General features: G+C 37.8%; 1 long non-coding RNA gene across 1 annotated transcript; it reads left to right on the plus strand.

The window, feature by feature from the left end:
• Positions 1-21: 21 nt before the first annotated feature.
• Positions 22-7,058, plus strand: LOC141381187 (uncharacterized). Its single transcript, XR_015480709.1, has 3 exons — positions 22-2,576; positions 3,644-3,791; positions 4,876-7,058. It is a non-coding gene; the product is annotated as an uncharacterized LOC141381187 (long non-coding RNA).
• Positions 7,059-18,688: the final 11,630 nt, after the last annotated feature.

Here is an 18,688-nt window from a genome sequence, read left to right on the forward strand (position 1 = left end):
CCGTCTCTCTCCCGTCCTTCCGAGGCTAAAGCAACTTCCTGTGTCAGGTGAGGAGATCAAACCGCTGCTGCACTCATAAAATGTCCCCAGCCAAAGTTACTTTTGGATACTTTATTATCAATATAACACGCTGGGATTTCTCGCGGACATTAATCTGTATTGATGTCCGTCCTGTTTTGACCTTGCATGACAGCCATGAATATGTATGGAGGAATTGCGTGGTCCCGTGGGTCCCGCTCACCTCAGCAAGGTCGCTCTGGAATGTGTGTATGCAGAATGAAGAGCTACATCACAAAGAGTGGATAGTGTTTAAGAGCTTTAGATTGTCCAGCATGCGGTAATGCAGTGTTTTCATTTGCTTCCAGAGCACGCTATAACTAGTAACCTGCAGCGTACAGCGACGTGTTGTGTCGCCATGACAACAGCCGCTTCAACACCAGCCAAGAACACGAGAGAGAAGGAAGACAGGACAAACAGCTAAAAATAACATGCAAAACAGCACATTTGAACACACACACACACACAGGTATTTTAATTCCTTTTGAAAACAATGTGATTCTTGATTTAATGGCCCCCAACTTTTTCTGTTGTGGTTCTTTTCGACTTAGTCTCTTTATTAATCTGGGGTCGCCACAGCGGAATGAACCGCCAACTTATGCCCTTCCACCTGCAACCCATCATCCATACACACTCATTCACACACATACACTACGGACAATTAAGCTTACCCAATTCACCTATACCACATTTTTGGAATTGTGGGGGAAACAAGAGCACCCGGAGGAAACCCACGCGAACACAGGGACATTTTTTATTTTTTTAGCAGCTTACACACTGCTGAATAAAAATATAATTGCGACTTATATTAGTATTCTGACTTTGTAATTGTGAGGATGCTGATTTTCCTCAATTACGAAGATCAAATGCGTGTTATATGAAATTAGAATTTTGTGAGATATAGCCAAATCCATTAAACTGCTTTGTCATGGGTGTGCCGGTCTATACAGGAGGTGTGTTGCTATTTTAAGGAACTGGAATAGACTGTTCAATAGACCAAAGCAGGTCTAAAGTACAGCGCAGAGCACAGTTTTGCGCCTTAAGCATAAAACACACAGGATGTACAGCAATACGCAAATATCTTTACAAATAAAAAAGTTACATAGAAACATTTACATTGAAGCATTACATAGATATATTTCATAAATATAAAAACCATTACCTGCATGCCTTCTTCAGCTCAGGGGGCTTTTTTCAGTTTATTTATGACAACTTGCTTTTGTATAATGTTATTATTATAAGCAGTATTATTTATTAAGTACATATTTACATTTGATTTAATAAAAACAAGCTTAGATTATTCCACCTGTCAGGTTTTAGACCATATGGGGCATGGGATGTGTGTCTGAAAATATAAAGTTTTTTGATCACATCAATTACTATTGTTCATTTATTAGTTTGCTGGAAATTAGAACTGAATTTAGAAATAGTTTTGAAACAAATCTTTGTGCTCATCAAACGTAATTAAATTTGTAGGCTAATGGATGTCTTCAGTGGAGTGCCTGCAAAACTTTTTTTCTCATCCACAAAAGTAAAGGAGTAGAGTAAAGTAAAGAGGCCGTATGGAGGAGGCTCGTTTGTTCTTTATCCTTGCTCTGCAGATGGTCTGTTTAACTGTTTTCTCGTTAGTGAAGCGTTCAGTTTTTACACTTAAAAAGTTCGCCATGTAAGTAGCAAAGGCATCATAGCATGATGCAACTGACTCTTAAAGGGAATAGGAGATTGGTTTAATGCAGGTTATGCTCAAAACACACCCATAACTCAATAAGAAAATGAGCACAGCCCTGTTAGACCATGCGTCGCGGTGCAAAATATATTTTTCCATCCTTAAATTAGCAAAAGTGGATTCGGACATGCCCTTAATGCTTTTGTGCCACACGACTTTGTGCCTATCATTAAAATAAAGCCTTTTGTTTCTCATCAACGAATTCCAAATGGGAGTGAACATCACTACTCTACTCCCTTCAAACAGCAGAGCTCATGAACTATGTTCTTTTGAAGGGAGCTCAAAACCGGAGTTATGCTGAATTCCAGACTCAGTCAGAGATGTGAATTTCAGCAGTGAAATGTCCTACTTCCGTCTTCAAATGTGTACCAGTCTATTATGCTTCATAGTCGCATTTTCATCATCCATTCATTCATTTTCCTTCAGCTTAATCTCTTATTTAGCAGGGGTTGCCTTAGTAGAATGAACCACCAACTATTCTGGCATATGTTGTACGCAGCGGATGCCCTTTCAGCCGCAACCCAGTACTGGGACACACCCATACACTCTCGCATTCTCACACACACACTCTTACACTTCGACCAATTTAGGTCATCCAATTCACTTATAGCGCATGTCTTTGGACTCTGTGGGGGAATCCGGAGCACCAGGAGGAAAACCACACTAACACTGGGGAAAACATGCAAACTTCACACAGAAATGCCAACTGGTGGGACTCGAACCAACGACTTTCTTGCTGTGAGATGACAGTGCTAACCAGTGAGCCACTGTGCCAGTGGTCATCATGTGAGGTGTGAGTATTTCATAACATTTCAGAACTAAAAAAACCTAAATAAATGCTGGCTGACGAAAACAATGAGTAACATATGATATACTGCACTATAAAGCTTACTTTAACAGCTTTCACAAGGTAGCTCCATGTAGCCCTAACCATTATCTGTGAAGTGATGTCAAATGGTGCATCTCGCTGAACTCGTTGGTTTTTCCAACCCAGGCTCATTCTGAAAACGTACTCCTATATACATTTCTGGAGAGAGTCAAATATGTCCCAGGTGCAGTTTTTGTTTTTGCAACTCCACCAGAGGCCACTATGTATGCAATTTCAGATCTCAAATTTCTCTCGTGAGTGCCATTCACGCCGCTGTCGGCTGACTGACCAACCGACCGATTTTTGGCTTCTGTTTTCATCTTACCTGTTTTCTGGAAGAGTTCTATACCGGATTCGAACCTCAAGTTCGACCTCAACCTCAAGAAGCTCTGCATCTCAAGTCTGCTGATGTATGTGTGAAGCTACCGGACAAACTGGTAACAGCAGAAAAGCCGTTCACATGCAGATAATCGGTCAGCTGGTTAGCTAGAAAAGAAACAGCATCCTACCGCCCTGTAATGTTCGTTTTAAAGACGAAATGCAGCCATATGTTCCTTTGGCTACATTATTTGCGATCTCCAAAAATGTAAATAGGGCTATGTTTTCAGAATGAGCCTATGTTGCTTTTTTATTTCAATTTTTAGATCACAGGTTCCCTGTCCAACACAATCTCATGGCAATTCATAACTTTATAATTTAGTGGCTTATTTAGTTGATCTAATTAGTACATTTTTGTATGATTTTTGTTTTGTTTTGATTTTTTGTATGCTCATCCTCCAATGAGGGGTTGGGTAGGCATACCTCCTTTTTAAAATCATACTGTACGTTTTCACACAACACAGATTCACTATGAAAATGTACCCCTGTATACATTTATGGAGAGCTCGAATTACGTAGCCAGAGTATGCATGACTGCATTTTGTCTTTTAAACAAATGTTACGGGGTGGTATGACGCTGTCAACAGCTTTTTTTTATTTTCTTGCTACTACAGCTGATGACTTACCTCCATGTGGTTGGAATTTCTACTGTTACCAGTTTGCCCAGTAGCTCACAATGGATGTCGGTGGACTTGAGATGCAGAGAGGAGTTGACCGCGACAATGGGGTTCGAGTCTGCCGAAGCGCGGTTCCAGAAAGCAGGTACAACGAAAAACAAAAGGCAAAAAAATATAATAAACAAGTAAATAACAGGGTGAGAATATGGTAAGATCTGAAAATGTGGTAAAAATCATGCAGCTGCGAGGGTTTTTCATTTTCTGGATTGCTTTTGAAAACACCATTTGTTGGGTTTAGGGAAGGGTGTGGGTGGGGGTATCGTTCTGTTGGTCAGTCAGTCAGTCGACAGTGGCCTCTGGTGGATTTATGCAAGAACAGCAAGTGCAAATGGCACTCGTGAGAAATTTCGAAATCAAAAAAACAGCAGCCTTTGGTGGATTCGTGAAAACAAAAACTGCAGAAAAACGTACCTCCTGGGATATATTTTGCGCTCTCCAAAAATGTATATAGGGGTACGTATCAATAATGTGCCTGGGTTGTTTTCTTAAATTCATTCATTAAAACATCCTGATGTTATAAATGTGCATTGAATGTTGGCATATTCTAGGCCAGTAAGGATCCAGTGGTTGTATTCTTCATTACCTGGGAAATGTAGAACGCATTAGGAAGCTGCATTTGAAAGAGGCTTTGAATTGAAACAACCTTCATCATGAAGAATAAAGCCTTCGAATTGAGCCACAGAATGTCAAATAATTCTCACCTGCTCGGAAACATGACAGTGATAATACCAAGTTTCAGAATCACTTAGAAAAGTACAAGTTATAACATGGAAGGTTTAGAGAAAGATAAAAGAAAATAGAAGTATTTGGATTTCCCTAAATATTGTCAGGAATTCTGTGTTGCCAATGTGTTTGTGAAGATTCAACATTCAGCCATCAAGCAACTGCAAATGTAAAAAGCGATTGTGAGTCATGATGCTGTGGGGTAAAGATGGGAGAGTTGAAGTATTTAATGACATCTTGATAAGCCCAAGACAGGAACAATAGTATGCAAACCTGACAGTCTCCATGTCCTATATATGTGTGTGAGTGTGTGTGGAGGTGGGTGCATGTAAATATTTGTATGTCGCTTATGTAAGTAAGGCATACAAAATATGTGGGGGAAAGGAAATGGCTGGAAATTTGTTTGTGTGAAAGAGTGCAATAACCTCTGTGTGTTTTCATTATAGTGAGAGAGGCTACTAAACAATGGATGATCATAATCTTTGTGAGGAATAACGTCACAGATGCTTCTGGGAGAACTGACCGCGGAGGTTTTCATGCTTTTATTTCATGCGCTAATGGTGAGTCATAACTGCTAGGTCTGGAGATAGTTCTCCATGGAGACCAGATGCTGGATCTCAGTACTCATTTCAAGATTCAGTCTAGCAAATTTAGCTCTTCAGGTTCTCTTTTTTTCAATATTAGTGATGGTGGTAGTATTTTTGAGGGGGGGAGATGAGCATTTGTGCTAATCAATAATCAACTGGGAGTCAATATTCAAATACTGAACTGATTGGACAATCTGCTATGTATATAGCCAGAAAGCAAACCTTTAACAAAAACAATCATTTAAAATGTTCAATCAATTTAATCAAATTATGTCAAACAATAATAAAAATAAGAATGATAATAATTGTTTATTAAAACTAAAGGTGTTTTAACTCTTATGTGCTGTTAGGGATGTTTTATCCACTCTGGGGTGATTTTGTGTCTTAATTTGGCCATAACTTTTCCGTTTTAAATAATAATTTTTAAAAAACCTCAGCAATACACTCTGGGCAAATTCACCACCCTTTTTTATGATAAGCTTAAAAATATCCGCTAAATTAAACTGCTGTAATTTAATTTATTTTAATTAATAATTTTTTTACATAAACTTTTTAATCAACCGCAGCACTGATCAAAACTAGAGGATTTTAACTTTTTAATTGCCAAATTCAATAATGATGTCACCATACCTGCCAATATTTGTCTCTGAAAATCCGGGAGACCGGGAGGGATGGGGCGTGGGTGTCTAGGTGTCGGGGTTAGGTGTCTGGAAGATACTGTACTATGCACCGGGTTTCAGGCAGCCGTCAGTGTTACCGTATATATCAGACTTTTTTATTTTAGCACAAAACCCACCCAAACACCCCAAAAAACGCCCAAAATATTTTATTGATATTTTATTCAATTGATTTAAATTTAAATCAGCCTAGTTACTTTAACTGTCATAATTTTTTAACCCTACAGCAAGGAAAACCAACATAACAGGATCACATCGAAACACTGCCCCCTCTCACCCACACACTTAAGGTTGTGTAGATTAGAGTATGTTTTACTTTTGAAATGGGGTGTAAATTCACCCTATTTGGCGTTTTATATTCTTTTGAACATAATTGGGTGCTGCTTGTCAAGCAGACAACGCTTCTATGATTGTTCTTGTTTCAATTGCGCAAAAATGATCGATGAGTGTTCTGAAAAAAAAAAAAACGCTGAGTTTAATCGCAGGTGCTGCGTAGAGGGTGTCAGATTTCTCAGATTTTGAGCAATTAAAGAGTTAAAAAGCCTGTAATTTTCTAAAAAAATGTAGTAGTTTTGATCAAGACTAAAAAAAAGAATATAAATCTGATGCATTTTTACAGCACTTTAATTCAGTGGATGTTTTCATCCTGAACATTATTTGAACGGCATACAAGGCTTCAGTTATTCAATCAAAATTCTATCAGTTATGGTATCAGTAGATATTTTTTATGGTAATTTTAAGGGAGGAAAGGAATGAGCGTTTGTGCTAATCAATAATCGACTGGCATTCAGCATTCAAATACTTAACTGATTTTAAAAAATAGCCAGAAAGCTATATCATTTCAACAATAATAATAATAATTTAAAATTTCCAATAAAAAACAAATAAGAAATACATTTACAGTACATTACAACTATGCAGGAGAGGAACAATGCAGAGGGGAAAAAAAATAAACTTGTTTGTGTTTTGTGTGCCTGGAAGTAGTTTGCTTGTGGAAGAGCCATGTCTTCAGCTGCTTCTTAAAAGATGTGATGGTCTCAGCTCTGTTTGTGGTGGAGGTTGGCAGCTCATTCTGCTAAAACGAAACGGAGAGGGTGTTTAAAGAAAGAGACTTCATTCTGTTGCAAAGGAACAAGGCAGCACTCATTAAAGCTAAACTTAAACTGAGGATGCAACATGCAAATAAACAGAATTTAAAAATAATATCATCATAATATGATTTATAGATAAATGTGTTGTTTTACATTTTCATATTAAATATATATTTCCAACAGTATCCATTGCTGCCAGCCAAACTTTTATCACTGTTTACCTGAAATTTAACAAGTATAATTTTTATTCACAACCACCATGATTGGTGCTTAAACGAAAAAAAAAAAGGTGGTTTGCCACCTCCAGGTTGGAGGAAAGTCCTATACCCCAGATGGAGGAATTCAAGTATCTTGGGGTTTTGTTCATGAGTGAGGGAAGGATGGAGTGCGAGGATGACAGACAGATCGGTACTGCGGCAGTAGTAATACGGTCAATATACCAGTTCGTTGTGTTGAAGAAGGAGCTGAGCCGAAAGGCAAAGCTTTCTATTTACCGGTCAATCTACGTTCCTACTCTCGCTTATGATCATGAGCTTTGGGTCATGACTGAAAGGACAAGATATCAGATACAAGCGGCCGAAATGAGTTTCCTTTGCAGGGTGGCAGAGCGCACCCTTATAGACACGGTGAGGAGCTCTGTCACCCGGGAGGAGCTTGGAGTTGAGGCACTGCTCCTCCACATCGAGAGAAGTCAGCTGAGGTGACACGGGCATCTGTTTTGGATGCCTCCAGGACGCCTACCTAGGGAGGTGTTCCAGGCTTGTCCCACCGGGAGGAGACCTCGGGGAAGACCCAGGACACTCTAGAGAGACTATGTCTCTCAGCTGGCCTTGGAACACCTCGGGATCCCCCCGGAGGAGCTGGAGGAAGCGTCTGGAGAGAGGCAAGTTTGTAGTTCTCTCCTAAGACCCCGTGACCCGGCCCCGGATAAGCGGATGAAAATGACATGACATGATTTTTATTCCTCTACCTAACATACAGTAAAAGAGGGTTGTAAAACAGTTTCCCAGTACTGGGTTGTAGGTGGAAGGGCATCTGCTGTGTAAAACCTGTGCCAGAATAGTTGATGGTTCATTTAAGGGCATCCGCTGTGTAGAAATATGCCAGAATTGTTGGCAGTTCATTCTGTTGTGGAGAGTAAGACCCCTGATAAATAAGAGACAAAGTCAAAGGAGCATGAATAAATGAAAGAACGAATGAAGGAATGTAAAACAGTTCCTTGTTTAGGGAAGAGAGGTGGGAACTGGCAAAGGCGAATGCAAACTTAAATCATAAAATGTGAGAGTAAAATAGCCCATCACAGACTGTCGCCATCCCGACCTGCTTCTCTCTCATTGTCATCATTCCTCTTCCTATCCTTCCAGAGGTCCTTCATGGGTCTTAAGACAATTGTAGCACTCATTTCACTTGCATTGCTCCTTCCATGACTCACAGCACACATGGCACCTAGAGTAAAGGAAAACTAGGCAAGAGAAAGAAGACAGAAGGGTGAAAGGAGACCGAATACAAATCTTGGTCCACTTCCCAGAACACACTGCTGCTTGGTCCTCAACCAGCTGGGAGACTCTTACGCACGTGGTGCCTGGTGGTGATACTGGATCCCTTATAACCTTATACTCCAGAATGTATGATATACTTGTGATACTGGATGCCCCATAACCTTATACTCCATACCTAATCTTATACTAACTACGCCATACCTTACTTACTACATACTTACTTGCTTACATACTTTCTTACTTGTACTCCCTACTTTATGTCCTGATGGCTGGTGATGGCCCCTGTGGCTTATAGCTTACTGTTACCTCACACCACTTCCCCTTACCATCAAGACAGATATCAAAAGGGGGCTTCTGGTAAACTTATTAATCCCCTTACAGACGATAGCCACCTCACCATATCGCATACAGCTCTTCCGCCCTTGGGAGTCTACGGCGAATGACTCATTGAGAGTTTTCCGACAGCTTGCCTTTCCTTTTCCTTTTTTTAGGCAGCAGTGAACCAAAGTCATAGTTGAGAAGAGGAGCCATGAGCATAAACTTTAATTATTAAAATGAACAAACAATTAAGCAAAAGGATAAGAAAAGGAAAGTCATGATATATGGGCAAGTATGGTGGTGCCATTTTGCTGTGGGTCTTGTTAGCAGTTGGGGGTTGGATCACAAGTCTATCTCTCTAAACATTAAGTCCCGGTGTACTTTAATTTATTGAGTTTGTTTCTGGAGTTTAAGACCAAACCAAACTTTTTGGGGAAATGGTTTTGGCTTTTAAACACCTTTGAGCCACCATTGGTACGTGCGATTGAATCATATCTCATAATGTTCAGGGAGGTCAGTTAGGAAAACAACATTCAAAGTTAGCCAAAGTTAGTTGAGTAGCAGAGCTGGTATAGTCGTATCCACACCAGTACAATTGTTCGCAGAGAGATTTTAAAGACTTGAAGGGGGTCACACACCAGATGAGAAGTGCCATGCCATTGTTTCCTTTGGTATCTGTCCACTGTAAATAGATAATAACGTAAAATGTGACACTTCTTGTGCAACAGTCTGAAAAAGGCTGTTTGACTTGTATGAACTTTTAAGTTCTTCTCTCAGAACCGCCATTGTTGTTATGTTAAATGGGTACACTCAAGCAGCTTATTGAAGTATGGGGGTATATAGGGAAAAGGTTTTAAAACAGTATGACATCACTCAACTTTTTACATTGACATTTAGCAGCTTTTGTTCAAAGTGACTTACAATTGAGGAGGCATTCAGTCATTCAACATAGAGTCATCATTTAAATTGAGACAATATATGTTTATGGCCACCTTTTAGTCCTATCACACATTAAAGTGAATTTTGTATAAAATCATAATGTACACAACAGTCTCTGGGCGCTGAACACCAAAATTTTAACAGTTTGTATATATATATATATATATATATATATATATATATATATATATATATATATATATATATATATATATATATATATATATTGCAATCGTGATTTTCGAACGTATTGCATTGCTTTGTAAACGTTTATTATTACTATTACTATTAATCTCAAGCCTGGTCCTCTCTTGTCCTTAACTGTTGTCACTGCTCTTTATATCATTTTGGACAGCCTTTGTGAGACTCGAGAACAGTATGGCACAGAGGTTTTGCTCAACACTCGCGCCATCTGCCCCGCTCATGACAAAAAAATTTCAGAAATATCACAGTGTTTGTGTCTTAACAATTCCTATCAAAGGTCACCAGGATTGTTTACAACATCTTCTTTTGTGTTTAACAGATGAAAGAATGTCATACTATGAGAGTAAGGTGTGTACACGCTTGGCAGGTTTGATCCCTGTCAAAAGATAGGTAAAAAATGGGTCTTATTCTGATAAATCTTTGTATGGTGCAATTCAACTGAAATCAGAAAAAAGTTATCTATGAACCAAAAACAGGACACGGTCCCAAAATCTGACGTTAAATAAGACAGAATGTTCAAGCATGCCAGGTATTCTAGTTGAACAGCTATATCAAGTACTGCAGAAAATGCTTATATTACTTAGTGTTTTTCTTCTTTCTAGTCCAATTATCTAAAAAAAACCTCCTAAATCAAAATGCATTTTCTAGCAAAAAATATTGTTTTCAGAAATAATATGTAAAAATTAAGTGAGTTTTTCCTTAAGACAAGCAAACTAATCTGCCAATGGGGTAAGTAAAATATTCTTATTTCAAAGCGATAACAACATTATTTTGCGTAACCCATTGGCAGATTATTTTGCTAGTTTTAAAGATGCAGCATGTAAGTTTGACACTCAGTGGTAGAACTACTGTAGGTATTGCATTCCTGGGTTAAAACAAACGCAAGCGCAGGTTGCCAGATTGAGGACCAATAGGAGCGATCAACTGACTATCAAGCCTAAAGGCAGATTTAATCGTGTTCTATATAAAAGCAACACGATAGAAGGATAGCAACAAGATTTTTGTCCTAACCAATACCTGGAATTTATATTTTTGAAATTTGACATGATCACCTCAGGTACACCTTATGTGCTTTATTCAGTGTTAAATGCTAATAGTGTGAGTTTGAATGAAATTTGACTTTACATTTATTGCCATATACTGAAAAGCGTTTGAAATTGAACTTTAATACTGTGAAATAATGCAAACCAACACATATCAGTGATTTATCATGTACATTTAATAATGTTAAAGAGGTTTAATATGTAATAATTAGATTATAAGCCTTACCATTTTGTGAGTGAGTCCATATTCTGTGCTTCTAAATGGCTGTAATTAAATTTCTGTCGTGTTTGGTCTAGTGTAAACAGCCAAATTGATTATCACTGCAAATCTCATCATGTAGCGTGTTGTTAGGATACGGGTCACAATGTAACCTGCTCACCTAATGTTTACATTCATAATATTTATAGTATTTGATAATTAATAACCACCTCATGTGGAACTCTGAATCTGCATCTCATTTAGTTGTCTGCTACTGTCCACTGGAGGTCACATTTTGGTCACAGACGCATGCTTTGAGAGCTTTCATAACTGAATGAATGAAATATGCAACCTGAGGTGCTGGAATATAATTGGCTAAAGTGACTGAGCGGATTAAAAGAACCAAAACAAAGACAGACGTTCCGGCAAGTAACTCACAATATTAAAGCAGAATATCTGCATTCAGCATTGTTTTTCAGATAAACAAGAATGTTCACTTGGCATGTGTCTCAAATATCTGCAAACATATTATGATATTTTTATGTTTTAGAAGAGTCAAAAACTTACATACAGCACCTTTAAATAAAAACTTACTTAATCTTGACATATCTGATAACAAGACAATATTTTTGCATGTCTAGAAAGTGTTTTTTTTTTTTAAAGTAAAGTGCTATTAAACTTTAATAAAGAAAAAAATTGCAGTGTGCCCATTGCAGTTCAGTAATCAAGAATTGTAAATGCTTTTGTATCTGATCTTCACTTGTGTGCAACCATACATTTACTATACACTGCATAAAGCTATTGTTGCATTCAGCTTTACACATAAAGCAATCAGGGGCGAATTTAACCAATAAGCAAGGTAAGCAGCCGCTTAGGGCCCCAGGACATCTAGGGGCCGCCAATAAATATCTAGAAGTGGTAATTCTACCACTGCACCAAATTGGCCAATAGCTGGTGTGTTGTGAGTGCACTGGCGCTGTTGTCCTGTGGCTGCCGTCGCATCATCCAAGTGGATGCTGCACACTGGTGGTGGTGTGGAGAAACCACCCATCCCCCCAAATGCTGAGAGATGAAGCAGATAAGTGGTGTAGCAGAGGGAGAGAAATCTCACACACCGTTCCAAAGGTAAGTTTCAGATCTTCAGTATTACACCAACAAAGCTTTAGTCACTTCCCTTAAGCAGGTGTGTTTGCATCCACAGGAGAAGAAAGACATCCACGGAGGAGAAGAAAAGGAAGAGGGAGAGATGATGAGGAAAACCATCTGACTTCGATTTCAGCAGGTGATTGAATGAAGGAGATGAGTTTATATAGTGCATGAGGGATTGCAGGTGCAGGTGCGGGTGATCAGTAATCAGGTGATTGCTGTAGGAATGAGCCGAGGGTGTGACAATTTAATATACAATGAAACATAATATTACTATATTATGTAATTATAATATTTAAAAATAAAATATCAACCACCCCTATCATGGAACTGTCCAGATGTCTAGTTTATAAATATATTTATTGTTTTTAGTTGTAAATTCATTTTAAGGAAACAAATCCTTGTAGTGCTTGCATTAAGATAAAACATAGAAAAGCAGATTTAGTGACATACAAACACAGCTAAAAAAATATAACAAATAAAAGTAGAAATAGTGCATTTCAGGACTCAGGGCCCCATGGCTGGCATTGCTTAGGGCCCCCAAATCACTAAACCCACCTCTGATAGCAATACTAATAATGTTACATCATGGACACGTGCTGCTGATGATGTGACAATAAAAGTGATTTAATAAAACTGATTTGATTTGACTGCTCATGAAAGGGATAGTTCACTTAAAAATGACAATTTTATTGTCATCTGTTGAACACAAAAAAAGTTATTTTAGAAAAATGCTGCTTGCTGGGACCCATTGACTCCCATAGTAGCCTACATTTTATTCCTACTATGGAGGTCAATGGGTGCCAACAATAGCATCCTTCAAAATATCTTCTTTTGCAGAAGAAAGAAACCCACAAAGGTTTAAAATCACACAATGGAAAATAAACAGTGAGGTAATTTTCACTTTTGGGTGAACTGTGCCTTTAATGTCATTACCAGGCTCTGGATCAACAAATCCCACAGGAAGATTTCAAAGCGTCTGCCAAGCTCAAACAACTCCCATTCAATTTTCTCCCATTTAACTCCACAATTTTTGTAGCAAATCTGCTTTTTTTAACATTTGGAATAAACAAATACCTACAACTTTTTAAGCATGCAGCTTTTACATTCCTGCAGCGTGTTGTACGTGTTAAAGCTAAACAGAGAGGGCTGGTTTCGGTGACATTTCCTCAATCTTTGTTCTGCGTTCATCCTACTCTTATCCTGTTTTCTCTCTGTTGTACCAGGAAGAGAACAAAAATTCATGTGTTTTGTCCCTGCGGCTGTGAGGTGGTGGAGTGTTTTTTTTTTTTTTTTTTTTTTTTGCTGTGGATGGTTTATTTTTAGCTGCTTTTCTTATCTGTCAACATGTGCACATCGATCGCTCCGCACCACCTTCACATGAATGAGCCTTTGACGTAAAAGAGCAAACTATCTGCCTCTCACTGGGAAGAAAGGCACAGAGGGAACCAGATCTGTTTCCCCCTTTTGCTTGGAATTCCTGCTCTGATGCACTGCTAGTCTGAAGCAGGGCTAGGTGATGTGACAGAAATCTCATATCACTGTATAAGTCATCTAACAATATTAATCTATCATGTAACAATATAGTACACTGTAAACAAAAAAAGCTGGGTTTCACACAATCGATTTGTTTTGCGACAACATAAAGGAATTAAGTTAACTTGTTAGTTATTACAAATGTAGGTGGATTGAACATAAAACAATTAATTTGTCCCATTGATGGATTTGCTCTTCAGTGTTTGGACTTTCACCAGTGAAAATTAAACCACACTGAACTGAACTAAACTGAACTTCAACTATGAAAACTGGACTGACAGTTTCAATTTGCTAGAACTTCTATGTTAAGCTGCTTTGACACAATCTTGTAAAATCGCTATAGAAATAAAGATAAAAAAAACTCTTTAGATTAATAAATTATTCCAACAGGGAGAGGAAATCTATCTTAAAATTGTTTAATTGTATATGTGTTATGGTAAATATTGGTTTTGTGTACATGGAACTTGGCTTGTGTGTGGCAGCTTGCTGCAATCTTAGTTTCCCTAAATAGGATACTACAGTCGAGTCTGACTTTCAGCTAATTTAAAAGGGCACCTATTTTACCCCTTTTTAAGATTTAAGATAAGTCTTTTGTGTCTCCAGAGTGTGTAAAGTTTTAGCTCAAACACCCATTAGATTACGTATAATACCTTTCAGAATATTGGAATGTTTTTGTGTGCCTGTGCCTTTAATGCCCACCTTTCCCTCATGCCTGTTAGAGTGTGCCTCAATCTCTGCCTCAGATAAACAGCACAGTGTCAGACATGAAGGAAGCAGACCTCATGTTACATTTGTAACATATTACAGTAAGAACTTACCAATGATTTTTTGATATATTTGTTGTGGAGTTAATTCAAGCCTTTCTGCATCGATGAATCACACACAATGTGATTATAAAGTTCTTGCACGCACACACACAGCGTATGCGTTTAACTTCCCACAGGTTTTCCAAACCAAATGTAACCGGATACATGGTAATATCCACTGTATGGACATCCATCATGTTAATATACCAAATAAATCTAATTTAACATCCACAAAGCAGAACTGAAGTGTCTTCTTTTAGAATTGCACTAACATGCGGCTTTTGTGATAAAGCAAAGACGGTATAATCCCACTGTTTTTAAAACATTTGAAACTTGTAAAACTCATTCTTGATCACATTTGATGATGATTGATGATCACAGAGAGCTGAACAGATCTTTTATTCCCAGTTTTGCTTTTGTGCACGTCCTGTCTTTTTGATTTGATTATACTCGTTACTACGGAGACATGTTATTACAATGCTGTCAATCAATTTGGTGGGTGGGGAAACCGCACTCATGTGTAATGTTGTTGTGAGCCTAAAAACGGGGTGGATTTGTATCCTATTTTACAGTCAGGAAATAAATAAAAAAAAAAAAGATTTTGCCTTTATATCAGCCCAAAATGACTGTGGACATACTATACCTACACACAGTTCTGTCCAAACAGCTTACAAAAGATGATTTTCATCAAAGGTACCCTTTAAATTAGTAGTTCGAACACAAAACACCTTCTTTTTTTTTTTTTTTTTTGATTGTACAATTTCTGTAAATTGTATCAATTAATAATTTATACATTAACCACATGTAAATTACTGTTTCTTTTTAAACTCTTAAACTAGGCTATACTGTGATCATATTTCTCACTTCAGGGCGAATGTTTGATTGACATGGAAATATAAAATAAATAGGAATTAAATATAACCCTTTTTTTTAGAAAATTATATTTACAGGTCCACCATAAAACGCCCAAAATATTGCTAAATAAATGTAAATATTGTACATTCAAGATTGCAACTGAAAAATGCAGTAAAAATCCCAACAATTGTGTTGTTTCAGCTCATTTAAAATAAGTCGTTTGAATAAGCAGCAGAATTTTTATTCTAATTTTATTTATTTTTTTTTTTTTTTGAGTATGTCCCTGTAATGGCATGTAATATTGCGCTCAAAAAAATTATAGCAAAAACGATAGAGCATAATATGAAACAACTTTTTATTTTGTCCATACAATAGGCCTATCATCACATTGCACAGTCCTAGTCTGAAAGGCTGTGTTTTACGTGAAAGCATGTAGACTATAAGCAGACGTGCACAAGCATGTGTGTTTATATTTAAGGCATGGATTTGTAGTGACCTGTGGACTAGAATGAAGTACGCAAGCAGGCAGCCAGATGCATCCATGGCAACCTAGTGAGTGTGCAGAGCAGAGTAAACAACCACCCTGGATTGTGTGTGTGCACTGTGCGCATAGGAGAGAAAGAGAGACGGCATTTGAGAGACCACCACGATAAGACGTGATCTAAGTGATATGTAGGGTAATTGCATACTGGAGAACAGAATACCGCGACTCACTTGAAATGAACTGTTAAAATCAACCACCCACGAATAAAAAGCCGTCATTCCTCCTCCTGAAATGGCAATTTGAAATGTCAAAAGCATTACCAATGCAAAAACTCATTTGAGAGCATCGCAGCATTTGAATGAATAGAATATAAGCACAATACAGGTGGGTGTGGGGTCAAGATGTCAAACTCTAGCAGGATACAAAACCTATACGCGAAGATTCCATGTCCTCTTGATACAGAAGTACAGACAAGACAGTTATTTGCTTTAAAAGGAATCTCCCGTTTGGAAAGCTTGTTAATAAGCCTCATTGTGGGCCATTTTTAAGGGGCTGTAAGCTGTTTATAATAGTGCTGCACATATATAATAGTTCTGATTCACTTAAATATTCTTTTAATATCATTTCTCTCCTTATGAAAGGCATCAGTCACTTTTAATGAATATGTTTCAAAATGTATTTAACATTGCTTCAGTATTTTTTTTCTATTGACAAGTGAAAATGAGGCTATATGTGGAAAAATGTGAAAATATAAGAGGCTATAAATACTTTACGTTCATTAAATTTGTTCAGTTAAATACATTTTTAAATAAGTCCCAACACAAAAATATAGATAGATAATTTATGTTTAGCTATATTTATTCATTTTCATTTGCTCTTATGGGGCGGGGTCATGGGGCAGCAGTCTCAGAAGAAAACCCCAGACTCCACTCTCCCCAGACACTTCCTCCAGCTCTTTCGTGGGGATCTCCGGGCGTTCCCAGGCCAGACGGGAGATATAGTCCTTCCGGTGTGTCCTGGGTCTTCCCTAAGGCCTCTTACTGGTGGGACCTGTTTGGAACACCTACCTAGGTCGGCATTCCAGGAGGCATCCGAACAGATGCCCGAGCCACCTCAGCTTACTTCTCCCGATGTGGAGGAGCAGCAGCTCTACACCAAGCTCCGCCTATGTAATAGAGCCCCTCGCCTTATCTATAAGGGTGCGCTCTGCCACTCTGCGAAGAAAACTCATTTCAGTTGCTTGTATCCAAGATCTTGCCCTTTTGGTCATGACCCAAAGCTTATGACCATGAGTGAAAGTAGGAACGTAGATTGATCGGTAAATCGAGAGCTTTGTCTTTCGGCTCAGCTCCTTTACCACAATGGACCAGTACATCGACTGCATTACTGCTGCCGCTGCACCAATCCGCCTGTCAATCTTACGTTCCATAAAAGTAGAAAAATGCACCTTGAAAGTGCTTGGAAAAGTGCTGGAATTTAAAGTTGGAAAAGGTGTAAGAACCATGTTTACACTGGCTCCCAGTAACATTCAGAATAGATTTTAAAGTATTATTACTTGTATAAATCACTAAATGGCCTAGGACCTCAATACATTACAGATATATTCACTGAATACAAACCTAACAGATCACTCAGATCTTTAAGATTATATAAACTAGAATAATAGAGTTCAGTGAAATCAGGGTAAATGCGCCTTCAGCTACTATGCCCCCGCTGCTGGAATCAGCTTCCAGAAATGATCAGATGTGCTCCAACATTAGGCACATTCAAATCAAGACTGAAAACACATCTGTTTAGCTGTGCCTTTACTGAATGAGCACTGTGTTACGTCCCACAGATCACACTATAAGGACTTTCTTTTCTTTTTCATTCTTTTATAATCAGTTTTAACATATTTTAATCTGTTTTTATAAGTTTTTGATTATTTTTATAATTTTTTTCTTTCATTCTTGTTTGTGTAAAGCACTTTAAATTACCATTGTGTATGAAATATGCTATATAAATAAACTTGCCCTGCCTTGTCTTGATTAAATAAATGTACCCTACATAAAATTGAGACAATTGCATATGGGGTTAAGTTAGCAGTACATATTACTTATTAAAATATAGTTTAGTTTTGATATGTTTGCCATTAAAATTTATTAAATATTTTCATATACAATATAAACTTGCATACTTTAATGATTTTTGGTGTAAAATCTAGTATCCCTTTAAATTTGAAACAATATTTTTAAATAATATGTCTATAAATGTACTTAAGACTTGGTCCAGGGTCACATATTCTTAATCTTAAAGCTTGTATCCCTCTATGACAATATAGTGCTAATTTACAAAAATGTACTGTAGGTGGCTTTCTTATTTGTTTGGCACAACATTAGAGATGTTTTTAGCTGACACCGTGGTCCTTGGTGATTTATAAAAAGCAGGTCATCAGCACTTTGAGAGCAAAACAAATTTTGTCTTGTTATGAGGCAAAACAATTGGCTTGTCCATGAAGATGAACATTAGGTTTAATCCACATTCAGCTAAAATCTTTGTGATGAAAACCACTGAGAGCAGCCTGGCTTTTTTAGAGTGCAAAGATGTGTTAAATACATTAATCAGCCACAAAGATGACAGAGGGAACCACAATTTAAATAACTAAGGGAGTCATATGTTAGTCAAAATGGGTAATTTTGCATACAATGCCCTTAGTGAAATTGTGGCACACACAGGTTTGTTTTTGTGAATTGTGGAGACATTCCATATACATATTTCAAATCAATACGGGTATACATTTCCATAGAATTTATACTGTACTGTTTTCAATTGACTTAATCCTACAGGCCTGTCGCCAGGGGGGTTCGGGTGGTTTGAAAGACCCACCCCTCACTGA

This window comes from Danio rerio, chromosome 3 (assembly GCF_052040795.2).
Source record: "Danio rerio strain M-AB ecotype USA chromosome 3, GRCz13ab, whole genome shotgun sequence".
NCBI lineage: Eukaryota > Metazoa > Chordata > Actinopteri > Cypriniformes > Danionidae > Danio > Danio rerio.